Source organism: Manis pentadactyla, chromosome X (assembly GCF_030020395.1).
Source record: "Manis pentadactyla isolate mManPen7 chromosome X, mManPen7.hap1, whole genome shotgun sequence".
NCBI classification, from domain to species: domain Eukaryota; kingdom Metazoa; phylum Chordata; class Mammalia; order Pholidota; family Manidae; genus Manis; species Manis pentadactyla.
Genome location: NC_080038.1, coordinates 133,010,802 through 133,031,933, shown reverse-complemented (window position 1 = coordinate 133,031,933; position 21,132 = coordinate 133,010,802). Strand labels below are relative to the sequence as shown.

At 42.5% G+C, this 21,132-nt stretch overlaps 1 protein-coding gene across 1 annotated transcript in view; it reads left to right on the top strand.

Moving 5' to 3' along the window:
- Positions 1 to 219: 219 nt before the first annotated feature.
- Positions 220 to 21,132, top strand: part of FGF13 (fibroblast growth factor 13) — a 498,820-nt gene continuing 477,907 nt past the window's right edge. Inside the window, exon 1 of the mRNA XM_036919176.2 lies at positions 220 to 434. The gene's annotated coding sequence lies outside the window, so the exon portion shown is untranslated. The remainder of the gene's footprint in view (positions 435 to 21,132) is intronic.

The window sequence follows — 21,132 nt, the reverse complement described above, 5'->3', positions numbered from 1 at the left end:
AGAGCCTTGGTCCAGTAAGATGATCTGACCGCAGCTGGTCTCCTACACTTAGAGCAAGCTGGAGGCAAGAGAACTTGGGGAAGGAATTCGGTTTCACTAAAAATAGCTACAATATAGACCCTGTGACTTACCACTCCTCAGATCAGTCTGCTATGAACTGCACAGGGTTCACTGAGCCCTGCAATCACTTTGGACTATTTGTTTTTCCTGCCTGGAGCCCTTGAAACCAGGAGGGCTCAAGGAATTGGGGGTGCTTTGGTTCAGATGCAGACTGCTGCAAATCTCAGAAACTCATGGTGACATATGACTGAGAAGCTAACTCTCCCCGGGAGTGCGTGACCCTTGGCATACCAACAGGTCCTTTTAAGATTTTGGCCCATGGTGGGATCTTGCTTGTTCCTCACCACCAGGCCCATTGCTTCTCCACTTCTAAGGTAGGTAAAACAAAACTCCCTGGGAGAAATGCTCATGGAATTGTGATTCCTCTGGGGTAACTCTGGCCTAAGGCAGGGAGGCAAATGTCAAGGCAGGACATAGCTTATAAATAAAAGTTTAAGTCCATGCTCCCAATGCACTGGTCAAGCTATATTAGTGTTTGAAGATGATTTCTTTCCTTGTGCCCTCCTACCCAAAAGCCAAGGTATTAGCTGTTAGGAAAGCACCTGAAAGGTTAAATTTAACTCTCTCGCCACTTCTCTCCCTGGAGCTGCTTTATTCTAGGTGCTCTGTCCTTCCTGTCCTGCCATTAGCTCTGCTCATTTGACTCTGGCTCAGGGCATCGTTTACCTTGTTTTGCTTTGCTGCTGTAAAGCAGCAGAGAGTGTTACAGAACTGCCGGGATCAGGGGTTCCCACGGTTCCAGTGGTCCTGTGAAAGAGGGAATCCAAGCCAGGTGCACAGAGGTTTGCTTGGATTCCATTTCCTTCCTGAAATACTGCTGTCAGGACTCATCTCTGATTTCTAGCCTCATTATAGCAGTGGGCCTTGGGGAAGGAGTTGGAATTGAATTGAAGAGGAGCTAGCAAGTTTTGGGGTGAGGTTAGGAGCCCTCTGAGAGAAAAGAAGCTGCCTTGGTTGTTGGAAGGTTAAACCCTAACAATTTCTTGTTTAAAGTTGACTTTTGAGCATTGTGCCGAGCAAACTATGCCAAAATTCCAGCATTTTAAACCAAGGTGTTTTTATGTACATGAAGAGACGCTTTAGTAGCACATAGGCTTACTTTAAATGAAAACGACAATCTTAAGATATTACATGGCTGGAGGAAACAAATCTTCGGACTCAGAATCTGTGTCTGTTTATTTTTTAGGAGATGGGATCACTGACTGATATTTGAATATTATATCCCCTCTCCACTTCATTGCCTTTCACCCATCTTTAAGATAGATGAGCATGCACATCACCTAAACTTGAAATCTTAAACCTAGAATAAACATTGTAGAAGTCATATGGATTAATCCTTACTGGAGAATGAGTTGGGATGAATGATTATCTGGTCTATATCTACATTGTTGCCTCAACTTCCCCTGTGGCCTCAAAATCGATACATGGTGGACATTGCCATTTTGACGCCATGGCTCTGTTGACCTCACATTCTATTTCTCCTTTCCAATATTACTTTAAGGTTCATTCATGTTGCTGCAAAGTTAGGTGAAACTTGAACATCTTGAATTATTTTCATCATGTTGCATTTGTGCAACCATGTAGCATCACTAATACCAGGTGCTGGTCTTACCAGCCAAATGTGTTGTCACTTCTGTTGAAAGTTGTCAGGCTTTTGCATTGAAATTGGGTGAATTATGTTGAATTACTCTAGAGAAAGCAATTTGCTGGAGGTTGCTCCTAAACAGCACACTTGCCTAGTACTTTGAAAAAGTGATGCTGCTAAGAAAATCTCCATGAACAAACAGCTTTTCAGGAATGCATTTGTCAGTAAAGCAATGATTCCCATACTCCATTTTATGAACCAATGCCAGGCTGGCTGCCTAAAATCACCTGGAAATATTATTTTAAAATGTAATTTGTGGGTCTCATCCCCGGATATTTGTACTCAAAAGGTCTGGGTGTGGAGTCCCAGAACTTAGACTTTTAGCACACACTCCTGATAATTCTGATGCATGGCCAGATTTGGTAAGCACTGTCAAAGTCAAGGTCCCCCTGTGTTTGTTTTGTTTGTACGTCTTAAATTTCTCAATGATTCTCTTTGGCTTTCAGAATAAAGTTCAAACTTTTTCACTTGGTCTTCCCTAGGCCCTCCCTGATCTAGCCCTAACCCACCTTTCTAATCTTTTTCCCACCATCACCCCTAGTCAAACTGAATTGGCCACTGTTTTCCATTTTGCTTTCATGCCTTGGTGCTTTACTAGTGCTGTTGCCTTTGACTGCTGGGTTCTTCCTCACTTTTCTGCACACGCAAATCTGCCCATGTCTCATGGTCTGTACTCCAGTGTGCATAAGAAGGACTTGGAGGGCTTCTTTAAAATACCAATTCCTGGGACTCACTTCTGGGGCTTCTGATTTAGCAGATCTGGAGTACCTAGATAGATCTGATGCTGGCTGTGCTCTCAGAAACAGGGCATCTAGCTAAAATGTCACTCTTTATAAATGCATTTCTTTAAGTGTTCACATTTCCCCATTCCTACTCCCATAGCATTTTGTTTATAGCTCTGTAAAGTAACACTTCACTCTCTACCTTTTGTTTAAACAATTCCTATACATCATCATTCCTGTCATTCAACAGCCATTGAGTACTTAACATAAAGCAAATATTGTGCGTTCAAGAACCCAAGCTCCTTGGGAGAAGGGATCTCTGTATACACCTTGGGCATGAGTCTGGAGTGTGTCAGTGGGCATGCCAAAGTTGAAATCACTCTGCAGTAAATCAGGCAAGGATAGAACCTATCCCAAGATGGTATATTTTCCCTAAAAAAATGTGAGGGTGGGGCTGATCCTTTCTGTCTCCATGCTCCAAATCTGAGATTTATGCACAAGAATGGGATCTCAGAAGCCTTCTGTGGTTGGGCAATCTCAGAGCATGGTGATGACTGGGTTCCAGGAAGTCTCTTGGCTTAGGAAGGATAGGAAGGCACCTGGCATTTCTAGATACAGTAGTTCTGCCATAGAGGAGGGATGGGGACAGTGTCAAAGGGTGCAGAGGAGGAGCAGGAGACATTGGGTGATAGGGGTCTGAGGGGTCTTCACTTGGGACAGGCCTCCCTTCTTTTCCTCACCTGGTATAGCAACTGAAACTCCTATGGACTTGTCTGTTGTTGAAATGGTGTAACTTTTGAATTATTTTTAATTTACTTATACACATATATAATTATATGAAATATAGATAATGATCCATATTATAGCCTACTGTGTATCCTTCACATTTAATATAAAACATGCAAATGTACACATATATACATGCATATATCTTTTTCATTATAGATTAGTTTACATAAATTATGTTACTCACCCTTTTCTATATTTTGCACTTCTTGCCATTTACTAGCTCTGTGACCACAGGACTTCAGTTTCCTCATGCAGAAAATGAGGATGATAATAATACCTATCTCAGAGGGTTACTGTGAGGATTCACTGAGTTAAAATATATAAAGTACTTACAACAGTGCTATATATGGGTGCTGTTTTCATTGTTACTTTTATTCTCATTCAACAAAACCTGCAAGTCAATTGCAGTTGCTCAATTTCATTCTCTTTAATGGCTGCACAGGATTTTGTGATGTAGACGGAGAATAATTTTTTTATTCAACCACTTGATTTGTAGTGGACATTCACTTTGCTCCTATCTTAATTTTTGTTTGGTTTTGGTCACTAAAAAGGAACATTGCAATAAATACCTTTGTATGTATACCCTTATATGCACTTGTTTTTCTTACTCTGGGATACATCCCAGATATGGAATAGCTGGATTGAAGAGGGGATATATTGATGTATAAATTTTAATTTCATTAAATGTTGCCATACTGCTTTCTAAAAAGCATGAAACAAATGCACCATTCCACCAGCAATGTATGGGTATATACCTTTTCCTGTAACCCCAACAGTTGATTTTACTGCTTTTTAAAAATTTTAGCAGTCCTGTGGGTGAAAAGTATCATCTCATTGTTAATTTAACCTGAGTTTCTCTGGCTATTCATGAGTCTGAGCAGCTTTTGAAAAACTTATTAGCCATTTGGATTTGGTTCTCTATGGAATGGTTCTTCATATCCTTTGCTTTTTTTTTTGGAATAGGTTGTTTTTCTTTGTCAATTTGTAAGAGCTCTTTGTATATGATAGCTGTAAGCCCCTTATCTATTCCCTGTGTGGAGCAATGCTTCCAATTTCTTGGTTTATTGATTTTAATTTTGCCTTGTGCCAAACTTTTGAAAAATTGTGTATAGTCAAATTTCTTTTATACCTTCTGGGTTTTGAGGATTGGTTAAGAGCATCTCCCTACACCTAGCTTGTGCTTGTAGTTTCCCGGATTTTCTTGTAGGACTTTCACTGTTTTTATATTTAAATATGTTTTTATGTGGAAACTGTACTGATCTGATTTTTGGCATAAAATATAGGTCCAATTATATATTGTTTCCATTTAACAGCCAGTTGCATGTATATTGCTCATTAACAATCCATCTTTTTCCCACTGAAATGAAATCCTACCTTTGCCATATATTAAATGCTTATATATGGGATTTAATTCTGCATTCTCTAATCTAATTGCCAATTTTTCCTATGCCACTACAATGTTTTGCCTTGATTTTGGTGACTATAGGGTATATTTTGGTATCTGGTTAAGATATTTCTCATTATTCTCATTTTTCATGACTGCTCTAAGTTTTTTATTTTTCCATATAAGTACTAAGATTATGTATATAAATAAATTACCTCTTTTTCCTTTGAAGAAGTCATGTTGGGACTCTAAATTGGAATTTAAAAAATAATATTGGCTTTGGGAGAATTGAAATTTATGATTAAAGTCTCATGATTCTTTCATTCATTCCTTTTTTTCACATTGTCTTTTGTGTCCTTCAGTAAGCTGTTGCAGTTTTCTTCACACTGGTCTGATGCTTTTCTTGTTAAATTTAGTCCTGTGTATTATATAGGCTTTTTTCATTATTGCAAATATAGTTTTTCCCATTTTCATTTCTTGGTGTCGATTGCTTGCATAGAGAAACACTATTTGTTTTGTATAGTAACCTTGTATTCCTTTAATGTACCAAATTCTCTCTGTTGCACACATTTTGTTAGAGTGTTTTGTGTGTCTAGCTGTACAAATATGCCACTAGCAGACAAAGAGATAGATGTCTTTTCTGATGTTTGTATTAGTTCTTTCTCTTTATTAATTTTTTGGTCTTTTTTTTTTATAAACTAGAAATCTCCAAGGCAATGTGGAATAATAATGAGAAGAGGCATTCTTGTCTACTTCTGAACCAATTAATAGGTTACTATTTTGCCATTTGAGATAATATTTGCCATTTTTGGTAAACAGTCTATATTACTTTAAGAAATTTCCTTCTAATCCTATTTATCTTCAATATATATTAGGAATGCAGCTAAATTTATCAGTTGACTTTTAAGCCTTTCTTGATAGCATTATTCATATGGCTTTCCTCTTTGATTTATTGATGTAATGAAATATGTTGATAGACTTGCTGGTACTGAACCTCCTTTGCATTACCAAATATAAACCTAAAATGTCAAGTAGTAAAAAAAAAAAAATGTCAAGTAGCAAGTTCTGCAAAACATACCAAAATCTCAATGGCTTCAAAAACAACAATCATTTGCTATTGTTTTATGTTCTCTTCTTTTTGTTGTTGAAGTATAGTTGATAATATAATCTTATATTAGTTTCTAGTTTACAACACAGCGATTCATCAGTTATACCCATTATTAAATCCTCACCCCAACTGGTGTGCTTAATATCTGTCAACATAGAAAGAAGTATCTAGAATTATTGACTATATTCTCCATGCTGCACTTCCATCCCCGTGACCAGCTTATATTATGATTGAGATTTTATGCCTGTTGCTCATGTTTTATTCATGTTAGTTGGGGTCTGGCTGATCTAGTCTGGGCTCAGCTGAGTGGCTCTGCTTGTCGCTATAGGTCTGTTGATCTGTTGGGGCTGCTTTGCTTCATGTTGTGGTCGCTAGAGCAGCCCTGCTTCAGGTGACTCTTATCCTCCTGCCGGCACAGCCAGGCTTGCCGGATGAGCCTTGGTGCCTGCAGAAGCACACAATGGAAGGTGGAAATGCATAAGGCCTCTTAAGGTGTAGGCTGGGAAGTGGCACACTTCTATCTTATTTATTCACCCAAAGACATTTGGCTGATCCCAGAGCTAAGTGGCAGGGAAATATATACCATATTGATGGCAGGGACTCCAAAATTGCATGAAAAAATTCTTGCACTTATGGAGGTGTTCTTGCCAATGGGTTTCAGCCCCAGGCAAGTTTGCTATGGATTCAATGTGACCAAAGAAATTGACAGCAAAACGTTCTTTGGGGTGAAAGGGTTTATTACCTGGTTGGTTCTCCCAGCGGTAGGTCACGCACTAGTGTCTCTGCCTCTGCCCAGAGCACTGGGCCAAGCTGTCTGTATAGTGCAATAGCTTATTGCCCAAAGGTGTGGAAGCGGTAGCCTAGCAACAGGCCAGTTACATCATCAGGTGGTTTAAATTCAGTGAGGATCCTGGCAATAGGAACCTCAACTTCCCTGCCCTCCACCCCTCCAGGATTCTCACCTTACAATCTACATGCTTTCAATCTTCTGCAATGGTCCCTGTGCGAGAAAGCTGGAGCACTGTAAAGAGATTCCACAACAGCAACAGAGCATAACAACAACTTCAAGATGATAAAAATTAAGATATAGCAAGATTTTGATACAGGAAACAAAAATTATAATAATCCTCAAGCCAGAGGAGGTTCCTAATAACAAAAATTATACTAATCCTCAAGCCAGAGGAGGTTCCTAATAACAAAAATTATACTAATCCTCAAGCCAGAGGAAGTTCCCAATCCACAAAGACATGACAGGTGATAAGACACATGTTTTAATGCCACCAACATAGGCAAATCTTGTCCATCAGGTAGGATGCATGCAAGAGAGTGGTCCTGTGATAGGACTGTAGCAGGAAGGGGGTCCCTTCCAGGTCTAGTGTACCATACTTTTACTCCTTTCACCATGGGGGTTACTGAAGGGTCTATATACAGTGCTACTGGAGGTGCATGCGCTGGCCATAATGATAAAACAAAACTCCCCAGTAAGATGCTCCTACCTTCTGGCCGTTCAGGATATACTGTGACCTTTGGCAGCCACTCTGCTGTTATTCCAGGAATACACAGGAGGCCAGCTTCCAGGCCTTGTCCCCAAGGTGCCAGGAGAGCCAGCCATCATTGGTCCATGTGTTGAAAGGTCCAAGGCCACATCCACTCAATGGAGTCTCCAGGACTCACTGCAGCTGGTGCTGGCAGCAAGATGTTATTCTGGTGGCCAAACATCAGCTTCAGTGATTCTTCCTTGGTTTGTACTTGCAGTTGTATAGGGGAGGCAGCCATATGTGTTAACATGTCCATGGGGCTCAGGGCTCCCTTTCATGGTCTCTTGTTCAAATGCCGTAGCATGGTCCATAAGTGGACTGACCATCCCCATAGACTATTGGTTATCTGACTTTAGTCCGGATTTTAACAAGCCATTGTGCCTCTCTATCATGCCTGCTGCAGTAGGATTGTATGGCACATGAAACTTCCATTTAATTCCCAGCTGTTACACCCATTCTTGCAGTGTATGTCCAGTAAAATGGGTGCCCTGAACACTCTCAATCACCTATGGTCAGCCACAGACAGCAAAGAGATGCTCCAGGCCTCTTTTGGTCAACTGCTGGTCTGCACAATGGGTAGGAAAAGCAACCAGAAATCCAGTAGCTGTGTCCACACAAGTCATCATATACTGATATCCTTCTGACACAGGTAGAGGCCCATTATAGTCTATCTGCCACCTGACAAGGGGTATAGGCCCCTTAGCTATTGTCCCATGTTGCTGTGGAACTCGGTGTAAGTCCCTTTTGGAGCACATGACACACTCCTGCCGGGCTCTACTAACTTCATCAAAGGTCAAAGGCAAGCCCCACTGACAGACTACAGCCCACATTGTCTTTTGCCCTGCATGCAACAAACACTGATATAACCATTGGGCTACATCAGAGGCAGGCTTTCTTTCTAACCAACGTATCTGGGACAATTTATCTGCTTCATCATTTCCTGGGGATGCCAGTGGCAAATGACCTGTCACATGGAATACTGTAAATATTTTAGTCTGACCACAGGCCCATAACTCTTGCCACAATTCTTGCCCCCAAAGGGGTCAGTGACCAACCAGCCAGTTGGCATGGTACCAGGTTGGTAGCCACAGGGTCAAGCCCCACTAGACAGCCCTGCTGTCAGTGCAGACAACTGTAGGGGAGGGCTCCTGGCTGATCACAAGCCACACAGCCCACAACTCTGTCCATTGGCTGCTCTTCCCCTCACCATCTTCCATCCATATTTTCTCAGTCTTAGGATGGAAAGCTATGGCCCTCCATTTTGGGGGCTGCCCTCAGCTGGAGCCATCTGTGTACCATGCATTTTCAGGTATAGGGGCTCTTCCCTCCCGATAGGGACTCTCTGCTACTAATGGTTCAAAAGCAAGTTCTTCCTGCTTTTCACTAATATGTGTCACCAGCCCCAACAAGTGTTGGAGTTCTTCACTCAAGGGGCTACTAGAGTGGACACTACACTGCTGTAGGTAAGAACCCCACTTGGCTAGTGTGGGTGTTTGTGCCACAACATTCCTTGGCTTTTGGGTTCAGTCGTGTACCCACCCCAAGATGGGACAGGTGGTTATTACCTTTATCGGGGCCATTCCAGTGATGGGATCTGTAGCCAGCAAGGTGTGATACATGGCAGCCAGTTGTTTTTCTATCAAAGAGTACCATACCTCTGCCCCTTTCCAGAGTTGTGACCAGAATCCAATGGGTTGGCGTTCGTTCAAGCCACTGCCAGAGACCCCAGCCATAACCATCTTCGGTCACATGAACACCCAGCTCACAGGGCCTTGATGGGTCTATCACACTCAAGGCCTGCATGGCCTTGACTGCCCATTTTGCTGTAGTAAAGGCAGATGCACATGTCTCATCCCAGTCCCACCTGATGCCCTTTTGTACCAACCAGTATAAGGGCTTCAGAATTTGTGCCAAGTGCAGGATAAACACTCTCCAGTAGCTTAGAAGACCCAGAAACTCCTGTAGCAATGCTACAGTTGTGGGGGTAGGAAAGGCCTGAACTTTGTCTATAACTGCTTCTGGTATAGCTTTGGTCTTACCCGACCAGATGACCCCCAAGAATCTGACAGACAAACCACGTCCCTGAACCTTGGTACTGTTCACAGCCCATCCTTTCTCCGGTAGATGTTACAGCAATCTAGGTGCTGCACCTTCTAGATATGAAAGAGAATTGGACATGAGCATGACATCATCAATATAATGGTACAGCCACACCATTGGCAGTTTCTCCCATGTAGCCAAGTCCTGGGCTACAAGTCCCTGATAGATGGTGGGGCTGTGGAGGTATCCCTGTGGAAGGATGGTGAAAGTCCATTGCCATCCTTCCCATGTGAAGGCAAGCTGTTCCTGACTTTCCTGCTCAATGTCAATGGAAAAGAAGGCATTAGCAAGATCTACCACATAATGGTATGTTCCTAGTTCATGGCTCAGGGTATCCATCAAGCCTGCAATAGAGGGGACAGCAGCATGCATAGGGGGTATAACTATTCAGTTCTCTGTAATCCATAGTCATACACCAGGAGCCATCTGGCTTTTTTACTGGCCACACTGGGGAATTGAAAGGACTTTTCGCTACTCACCTTCCTGTGTGGGTGCAAGTGAGGTTGGCTCACTCTCCAGCAGGAAGTCTTGCAAACACACAGGCCGGACTCCTGGCTCTGTCTCTGACCTCTGCCACTTTGGTCTTAATGGCTGGAACTGCTGTTCTGGTTTGTGAGTAACAGATCTTATTTCTTTCTGGGTTATCAAAACCCACCTTTTCCAGCTCCTGGAGAATTTCTCCAATCTCTTTATGCCCTCCAGGCAGTTTGTATTGTTTGGTATTAGTTACCCACTGAGGCACAGGCAAAGCTATGGGTGGGTGCCTAGCATGTCCCCTCAGAACTGCCTTCACCGCATGTACTGTCAGTCTGAACTCACCTGCAGTGGTCTGCAGCCATAGGCCCTGCAGGATATCAATCCCCAAAATATACTCAGGGATAGGAGATATATACATAGTATACTCTTTTGGGGGTAGATGCCCTATTCCCAAAGGGATTTGGGCTTTTATCACTCTGATAGCCTTCCCCCCGTATCCATCTATGATAGTAGGGGTCCCAGGGAACAGCTCAGGGTTACTATGAATCAGTGAACATTCCGCCCCTGTGTCCACCAGAGCCAGGACATGTTATATGTTCACTGGGGACCAATGGATAGCTATGTCAACATGTCACCTCCGGTCCCCTCCTGGTCCCTCAGGGAAGATACCTTGACTGTCACCTCAGTCAATCCATTTTCCCTACTCACCTTCCCGTGTGGGCTCAAGTGAGGTTGGCTCACTCTCCAGCAGGAAGTCTTGCAAACACACAGGCCGGACTCATGGCTCTGTCTCTGACCTCTGCCTCTTTGGTCTTAATGGCTGGACCTGCTGTTCTGGTTTCAGCTGTTGCCATTGCTCTAGTAAGATCCTATTGGACTTCCCATCTAATTTCCTTCCATCTGCTCCTGCCACATCTGTGTCCTCGTAACCTTCATGGGGTCCTGTAAATTCTTCTTGTGAGTAACAGGTCTTATTTCTTTCTGGGTTATCATTGCTTCAGCCTCTCCTAAGTCTGCTACGGTATGTGTCACCTCGTTTATGGGCTGCCCTAAGTGAGGGAAAAGAATGGCCACTAGAGAGTAAAAAAAAAAAAAAAGGGATGTAGGAGCCATTTGAAGTATAATATTCCTCATCCCAGTGGTGGAGACCTCTTCATCTGGGCTGTAATTCTCTGGACTATAGCTGGCATTTCTTATGCCTAGCTCTCGTAGTACCTGTTGCAGCTCAGCATATGTCTGCCATCTAACAGGAGAGGATGGTAGATCACCCGAATTGGGCCTCACAGCATGAAGTGCAGCCAGAAGCCAATCGAGGAGGGTGTGACTCCCTGGGGTCTGATGAGCATTTTGTAATCGCTGCCTCAAGGTGGGCTACACTGTCAGGGAAGCCAGCTTTCCCATCTCTGATCACGACAGAACAATTCCATCCACCCCTAAGTCCCACAGATACAGGAGCCAAGCTGATATTGACTCCGAGGGCTTCTCCCTAAACTGGGAGCCCAACTCCACCAGCTCAGCCTGAGTATAGGGGCGGATCATAGAGTGCTCCACGACCTGGGGAGGGGGCTGCTCCACTCCTTGGGGAACTTTCAGCTGCTGGGTCTTTATTTTCTTTACAAACACTGGGAGTGCTTTCAATACAGGAGGCAACATTGCCTCCAGTATCACCCCTTCATCCTGTTCCAGCTCCTCTATTTCTGGGGCTGATGACACCTTTCTCTCCCCTCCCCCATGTGCCTCCTCTGCTACAACCTTTACGTTTTCTACTGTGCCTCGCAGCACTGTCTTCAGAAGGTCTCCTACCTTCACCTCAATGCTTCGCAGCTGATGTTCTCGTGCCACCTCCACCTGTGCTTCCCTCAGGAGTTCATCTTTTTCCTTGATGGCCTCTTCCTTCTTCAGAAGACCTGGCAGCGATGCCGTCTCATTCTCTATGGAATTGTTTACCTCTCCAATGGCACCTTGGTGCTGGCATTCTCGTGCTGCCTCATCTCGCATCAATGCCATTTCCTTCTTCAAGGAATCCACAGAAGTTTGCAGCTCATGTTCTTGTGCCGATATTTCTTGGGTCTCTCCTGTAGACATTTTTAATACTGTGAGAAGCAGCCAACCCACAGTCCCCGCTGCCTCACGGGCAGTCTGTTTCTCAAAGGATGTGCTTATTATACCAAGGGCCACCCCTACTGCCTCAGGTGTCACCTCCACTTGCCTCCAGTCCTGGGTTGGGGCCCAGTCCTGTAGGAGGCAAGCCACCTCTGACCACATACCCATTGGGGGATGATCCACTGTCTCCCCATTCACAGGGGCAGCCCACTGAATCACCCCTCCCATAAATAGAGGCTCCTTGGTCAACAATGAACCCTGCCCACTTTCACCAATTGTTTTGCCAAAGGGTTTCAGCCCTGGGCAAGTTCACTATGAATTCAATGTGACCAAAGGAATTGACAGCAAAATGTTCTTTGGGGTTAAAGGGTTTATTATCCAGCTTGCTCTCTCTGCAGTAGGTCGACCACTAGCATCTCTAACTCTGCCCAGAGCACTGGGCTGAGCTCTCTATATAGCGCAATAATAGCTTATTGCCTAAAAATGTGGAAGTGGTCGCCTAGCAACAGGCCAGTTACATCTTCAGGTGGTTTAAGTTCAGTGAGGATACTGGCCATAGGAACCCCAACTTCCCCACAGGAGTGGTGAAGAATTGGGGCCAATTCTGTAATCCACCACGCCCAATGTAGCCATAATTTTACTTGAGTGAAGGGTTCCTGGATTGTATTTGCTAATGTTTTATTCAAAATTTCAGCATCTATATTTTAAAAAAGCATATTTCTGTAGCCTTCTTTGTATATTTGGATATTAACTTAGGTTGGCTTCATAAAAAAGAAAAAGGGGGTTTCCTAGTGATCTCCTCTGCAACTGACCCCAGCAGCTTTCACCACTGAAAAAAACCAATGGCTAGTACAGCCACTGGAGATCCCTGCAAATTTCACTAGGTTTTTGCTCCACAGGTATTTACACTCACTGACTCAAGCCACCTGAGTCCCTCCCCACTCCTTTCACCTTGCAGTGCACTGCTTCCCCCAGCCCCAGATCCACACAGACAGCCAGCTCAGGCCTCTTCAGCTGCTTGAAACAAGACCCAAACCTAGCAGGAGACCACCACCACTTCGTTGCTGTCAGGGCTACATCTTCCAGCTGTGTACTTGCACACTGCTTGCCTGACATCTCTCACCAGGGTTCATTGCCATGTGTACACCTGTGGGACAATCCTAGATAGCCAAGGTCCCTGCAGCTGCTTGTGAGCCTGGATCCTGCCCTGTCTGCTGTCACTGGCCTGTATCACTTGGCTCACCAGCAGATAGCCCATCCACCTGTATACTTGCATGCCCCCAGCCTGACTCCCAACCCTGGCCTCCACTGCTGTCCTTCATGCCCTTGGGGAGACCATGCAGCTATAGGAGGGCAAGCCTATGGCCAGGGCTTCCATAGCTACCAGCACACCTGCAGTTGGCCAAGCCCTCGCAACTTGTCCTGGCCCCCAATAATACATTTTTGTGAACAGTCCCTGCTAATGCCCAGGTACTTAAAGGTGGCCTCCACAGCCAAGTGTGTTCACACTACCAGCTCTGGCCATCACCACTGCCTGCCTTGATCCCATGCCACTGGGCCTGGAGGTACTTTTGAGGACATCAACAGGCCTTGCAGCCTCTGCAGACCTCCCCCAGTGCTCCCCAAGGACCATGCAATTGTTGAAACTATGGACTCCAATGACCTGAGACATTGACTACCGTGCTCCCACAGACCCAGAACCATCACAGGCCCCCACACTTGGCACCCTAAACCACTAGACCTGGGGTTACAGCATGTTCTAGCATGCCGCCACCACCCCCAGCAGGTGAAGGTCTTTCCTTACTGAAGTTAGTCCATAAAATCTGGAAGAGCTGACTTATTCAAATGTACAGACAACTATGTAATCATGAAGAATCAGGAAACATGACTCCACCAAAGGTGCATAGTAAACTTCCAGTCACCAACCCTAAAGAAATGGAGATACGAGAATTGTCTGATAAAGAATTCACAGTAATTTTTCTAAAGATGCTTGAGAGACCTACAAAAGAACACAAACAATTTACTAAAATCAGGAAAACAATACAAGAAGAAAATGAGAAATTTAACAGAAGTAGAGAACATAAAAAGTAACCAGAGAGTTTGAAAATACAACAAATACAACTCTTCCTAAAAAAGTAACCAGAGAGAGTTTTTTGTATGCGATCAGTGTTAAACTGTTAACACCTTAAAGTATACTCATATCAGTAAGATGTTTTAAGTAAACCTCAGGATAACCACAAAACAAAAATCTGTAGTAGATATACACAAGACAAGGGACTAAAGTATATCACTATAGAAAATGATCAATTCACAAAGGAAAACAGTAAGGGAGAAAGAAAGGAAGCAAGGAACTACACAAGAGGCAGAAAATAATTAACAAGAGTGCAACTGTCAGTGGTTAACTATCAATAATCTCTCTAAATGGAAATATATTAAATTCTCCAATCAAAAAGCATAGGGAAGCTGAATGGACAAAAAAACAAGATCTGAGTATATGCTGGCTACAAGAGACTCACTTCAGTTTCAAGGACACACATAGGCTCAAACTAAGGTGATGGAAAAGGATATTGCAAAAGAGAGCAGGGGTGCTACACTTTTATCAGACAAAATAGACTTTAAGTCAAAAACTGTAACAGGAGACAAAAAAGGTCATTATATAATGGTAAAAGGGTCAATTCATGTGAAGATATAACAATTATAAATATATATGCACCCAATGTCAGAATACCTAAATATATTAAGCAAATTCTAACAGATCTGAAGGGTGTAATGGACAACAGTACAATAGCAGTAGGGGACTTCAGTATCCCAGTTTTCCTGATTTCATTAAATTCAGTCATGGATGAAAAATCCAGACAGAAAATCAATAAAGAAACATTGGCTTTGAACTACACTTTAGACCAAATAGACCTAAAGACATATATAGAACATTCCACCCAGCAGCAGCAGAATATACATTTTTCTCAGGTACACAAAGAACATTATCCATGAGAGATAATATTTTATGTCACAAAACAAATCTCAGCAAATTTCAAAAGGTTGAAATCATACTAAGTGTCTTTCCTAATCATCATGGTATGAAAGTACAAATTAATGACAGGTAGAAAACTGGAAAATTCACAAATATGTAGAAATTGAACAGCACATTCCTGAGCAACCAGGGCCAAGGATGAAATCAAAAGGAAAATCAAAAAGCTTTTTTGAAACAAATAAAGATGTTAACACAGTATGTTAAAACTTCCTGAGGTGTGGCAAAAGCAGTGGTAAGAGGGAAGTTGATAGCAATAAATACCTACTTTAAGAAAAAAGAAAGATCTCAAATAAACAACTTTACACCTAAAGGAGCTGGAAAAACAAGGGCAAGCTAAGCCCAAAGTTAACAGAAGGAAGGAGATATCGAGGATAAAAGTATAAAAAAATGAAATAGAGGATAGAAAACAATAAAAAAGATCAATGAAACTACAAGTTGTTTTTTTAAAGGTAAACAATTTACAAACCTTTAGCTAGACTTGCCAAGAAAAAAAAGAGAGAGGTCTGCAATAAATAGACTTTTAAATGAAAGAAGAGATATTATAATTGATACCACAGAAATACAAAGGATCATAAGAGACTAGTATGAATAATTATATGGTAACCAGCTGGACAACCTAGAAGAAATGGATAAATTCCTATAGACATACAGCCTAACAAGTCCGAATCATGAAGCAGTAGAAAATATGAACAGACCAATAACAAGAAGAGAGAGAATTAATAATCAAAAACTTCTCAACACAGAAAAGCTCTGGACCAAATAGCTTGACAGGTGAATTCTACCAAACATTAAAGAATTAGTTCCAATTCTTCTCAAACTCCTCCAAAAAATAGAAGAGGAGGAAATACTCCCAAACTCATTTTATGAGGCAAGCATCTGACACCAAAGTCAGATGAGGACACTACAGGAAAAGAAAATCACAGACCTTGATGAATATCAATGCAAAATTTCTCAACAAAATACTAGCAAACTGATCTGCACAGCACTTTAAAAAGGATCATATATGATGTTCAAGGATACAAGGGATACAAGGGTGGCTCAATATACACAAACATATGAATGTGATATACCATATCAACAGAATGAAAGACAAAAATCCTATATCTCAATAGATGCAGGAAAACTATTTGACAAAATTAAATATCCTTCATAGTAAAATCTCTCAAGAAGTTTTGTATAGAAGGAATATACCTCAACATAATAAAGACCACATATGACAAAACTACAGTTAATATAATACTTGAAGGTGAAAGTTTAAAAGCTTTTTCTCCAAGGTCAGGGACATGATGCATGTTCCTACATTCACTACTTCTATTGAACATAGTAGTGGAAGTCCTGGCCAGAGCAATTAGGCAAGATAAAGAGATAAAAGGCATCCGAATTGAAAAAGAGGAAGCAAAATTTTATCTGTTGACATGATCTTGTACGTAGAATATCCTAATGACTCCACCAAAAAACTGATAGAACTAGCAAGTGAATTCAGTAAATTTTCAGGATACAAAGTCAAAAGATAAAAATCAGCTTAATTTCTGTACTAACAATGAAAAGAGAAAGAAAGAAAACAATCTCAATTGTCTTAGAAAACAATAAAGTACTTAGGAATAAATTTAACCAAGGAAGTGAAAAATCTGTACACTGAAAACTATAAGATATTGATGAAATAAATTGAAAAAGGCACAAATAGGAAAAAGATGGCAGTGTGAGAAGTGAGGCAGAAACCTCCTTCTAAAGCCATATGTAACATGAAAACACATCAAATACAACTAATCCTGAGAGAGTGACCTGAAGACTGCATAACAGACTGCCTACATCTGGAGAAAAGAGAAAACCTCACAGGAAAGGGTAAAATAGCAAAGTTGTGATCTGGCGGGACCCAAGCTCTCCCCCTACCCCAGCTCACAGGTGGGAGGAAGAGATGTGGAGCAGGGAGGGAGTAGAAGTCCGCAACTGCTAAACACCCAGCCCCAGAGATCTGCTCTGGGAGCACAAACCCACATTACATGGTGCTCTGGAGATCAGAGGAGTTGGAAAACAAAGACAGGCAGACTACTCGGAGAAACTGAGATTCCAGCCATTTGTGGAGAACAGGTACTCACAACCAGCTGCTCTGGGACAAAAGAGAGGCAATACAGGCCTACCTCAGAATACAAGAACAATCCCAAATGAAGAGTCTAAACTCACAATAAATGAAACTAGAAAAAGAAGAACAAATGAGGCCCAAAGTCAGTAGAAGGAGGGACATAGTAAAGATCAGAGCAGAAATAAATAAAATTGAGAAGAATAAAAGAATAGAAAGAATCAGTTAAACCAGGAGCTGGTTCTTTGAGAAAATAAACAAAATAGATAAACCCCTAGCCAGACTTACCAAGAAAAAAAGAGAGTCTACACACATAAACAGAATCAGAAATGAAAAAGGAAAAATCACTAGGACACCACAGAAATACAAAGAATTATTAGAGAATACTATGAAAAATTATATGCTAACAAACTGGATAACCTAGAAGAAATGGACAACTTTCTAGAAAAATACAACCTTCCAAGGCTGACTCAGGAAAAAACAGAAAAGTCTGAACAGACCAATTACCTGCAACGAAATTGAATTAGTAATTAAAAAATTACTTAAGAACAAAACCTCCAGACAAGATGGCTTCACCACTGAATTTTATTAAACATTAGAGAAGACCTAATACTCATTCTCCTTAAAGTTTTCCAAAAAGTAGAAGAGTAGGGAATACTCCCAAACTCATTCTAGGAAGCCAGCACCACTCTAATACCAACACCAGTCAAAGACAGCACAAAAAAAGAAAATTACAGACCAGTATACCTGATGAACATACATGCAAAAATACTCAACAAATATTAGCAAAACGAATTCAAAAATACATCAAAATGATCATCCATCATGATCAAGTGGTATTTCAGGGATGCAAGGATTGTACAATATTCAAAATCCATCAACATTATACACCACATCAACAAAAAGGACAATTTTACATGATCATGTCCTTTGATGCTGAAAAAGCATTTGACGAAATTCAGCCTTCATCCATTCATGATAAAAACAGTCAACAAAATGGATATAGAGGGCAAGTACCTCAACATAATAAAGGACATATATGACAAACCCACAGCGAACATCATGTCATACTTAACAGCAAAAACCTGAAAGTTTTTCCTCTGAGATCGGGAACAAGACAAGATTGCCCACTCTCACGACTTTTATTCAACATAGTTCTGGAAGTCCTAGCCATGGCAATCAGACAACACAAAGAAAGGGTATCCGGATTGGTAAGGAAGAAGTTAAACTGTCACTGTTTGCAGATAACATGATATTGTACATAAAAAAAAAAAACAAAGAATCCACCCCAAAACTACTAGAATAACTGAATTCAGCAAAGTTGCAGGATACAAAATTAGTACATGGAAATCTGTTGCATTCCTATCTACTAATGATAAACTAGCAGAAAGAGAAATCAGGAAAACAACTCCATTTACAACTGCATGAAAAAGAGCTGGTCTGACCTGATCTGCTCCTTTAGTTCATTCTTTCTTGGCCCCTTGGAGGCCTAGGAGACTGGGAACACTGTTCTGAAATTGTTTGCCCAATCTTCTGACCTCTGTGCTAGGCCTTTCTGGTGCTGGACCCAGGCTTTGCTCAGCACTCAAGGAAGAAAGCCCAACAACACTTCTCCTTGCTGAGACTCTCACAATGTGCAGCACCTTACTCACATCCAGCTATTCTCTACAGACTCAATAGCTCTTTGACTTAGGAGAGGCAGAAAGTCTGGAGTTGTGAATGGGAAATCAAGCATCTTCTAAGAATCTTCTTTGGTTTCTAAAGAAAATGAAAAAAGGCCTTATATGTCTGGATCTTAGTTATATTACTTCTCAGGGAGTCACTTTTTCATGACATAGGGCTGAGGGTCAGGTTCAGAGTGGAACCTGTATCAGTCTGGGTGCAGTTGTGAATAGAGCTACTAAAATACTATGATAATAAGGTAATACACACACACACACACACACACACACACACCCCAAATGGGAGGAGCTAGGACAGTAAAAGTCCAGAGGTGCACGCCAGAGGATTGGACAAAAATGTTTTTAAAGACTTCAACTTGAAGCATTAGGAGAGGAGGTGAGGACTCCAGAACTCACTGGAATTCTGAGAAGTCACCAGGTGCAGCTGCAACTGTTGACCAGGGAGTGGAAGCTTATAGAGATATCTGTGAAGCCACACTGTCTGACTCACAGCCTCTTGAGAACAGTGACTTCTTCATTTCCACCTTCCAGGTCTTCAGTGAGTTTCTCTCAGGGAAAAACTCTAACCTGGAATCACACAGGCTTCTGGAGTAATGTCGTTCGTGGCCTTGGTCAGGAGTGGCCGTGTGGCTGAGCTGATATTGGGCAGTCCGGCCCAGCACCACAGCAGAAAGACTGGAGAGTAGCAGTGTGGGATTGTGGAGGTGGTCAAAGAGTCCTCTGGGGGGAACTCCTCTGCCCTTAGTCCCAGTGCCACAGCTCTCTTGACTGGAGTGCTTTGATGTGGCTCTCAAGGATGTCATCTCCACTAACTCCAAAGCCAGAGTGTCACTGACTCACTAGCCACAGAATCTTCCTGAGTCTTGTAGCCCAAGCTGCTCAGGGCCAAGGCTGGAACCTGAGCCTCCTTGACTGTGTCAGCAACTGGCAGTGCAAAGTGTATAGGCTTTAGCAACAGAAAGATATGGATTCAAATCTTGCTAGTGCTATTCACTAGCTATGGGACCTGAACAAATAAATTGTTCCTTCTTAGCCCTTTTCATTATTTGTATATTAAGGGTGACAATATCTAGCTTTTTGGACATTTGCAAGGGTGAAATGACAGTTGATATAAAGGACTATATATTAATTGCCTGCCCTGTTTCTGGTCATTCATCTTGCTGCCTTGAGAATGCTTCTGGTGCACGCCTACAGAGGAGAAAACCAACATGCTTGCTTTCCTTCCATAGCAAGTTGGGGACCCTCAACAGGGCTCCTCTTTTTCTGGCCCGGCAGCAGTGAGGCAAATCTCTTATCACTGATGTGAGATGTTCTGCCCAGAAACAGACAATGGTAAATCCTGATCTTATAGGCTGGGTGATATAGGGAGGAGGGCAGCTTTATGTAACAGAGTAGAATCAGTATGGGGAGAATCAGGAACCATCACGCCACACCCTGGCAGTGGGAGAGGGGATGGGAATGTGAACAGGGAAATAGCACTAGAGGCTGCACTGGCAGAAGTGGATCAGGGAAGAAGGAAAAGTTCCAGAAGTGGGAAACTGAGTACAGGAGGTCCCTTAGAGTAGAGCACGGCTAGCTGCACTATGATACGCACAGCTATGTCCACAGTGTGAAGGATGCAGTTGCTGCAACTATGTGCCATTCTGTGCCAGGTAAAATCATGCCAACTGGATTGCAAACAGTTCCAATGGAAGGAAAGTGTAGATACCAGTGTCTCATCATTAGAAACTCAGCTTGGTATTTTTCAACCATCTGCAAGTTACTCCTCTTTCCCTAAAATGTAATCGTTATGTACAGTACAAGCTGGATAGCAGGGCTCTGTGGGGAGGGGTCAATCCAAGCCCTAAACACTGGCACTCCAAAGAAGGCTCCAAGCAACTTTCTAAGGAGACAGGGAAGCCAGAGTTAAAAGGCACTAGCAACACACTGAAGATCACTTCAACTGCCTGGTGAAGAGGGAGATTGTTGGCATCTCTCTTTACCAAAAGGCTGGGTAAGAAGACAGAGTTGGAGAGACAAAGAGAGAGGAGTCACAGGCTGGGGTCTCTGAAAGCCCATGGTGTTTATGATGGAAGATGTTCATTCGGGTTGATCACAGTTGATACAACTGTGAAAGGAAGGGGAGGAGGCAGGATTGGGTAGAGGGTAATGTTGAACTGTGAAGCAGGCCCAGTAAAGCCTTGGCCAGCCAGATGGGGAACTCTGGCATGAGTATTGTCTGTCAGAGAGCCTGTGCTGATCCCAGATGGCCAGACCTTGCTCACTCACTGAATGTGGGCTACCCCAGGAAGGGCAGGACCTCAGGTGAGGTTAGACCCCATGTTAAGGGTCTTCTGAAGGAGTTGACATCTCAAGG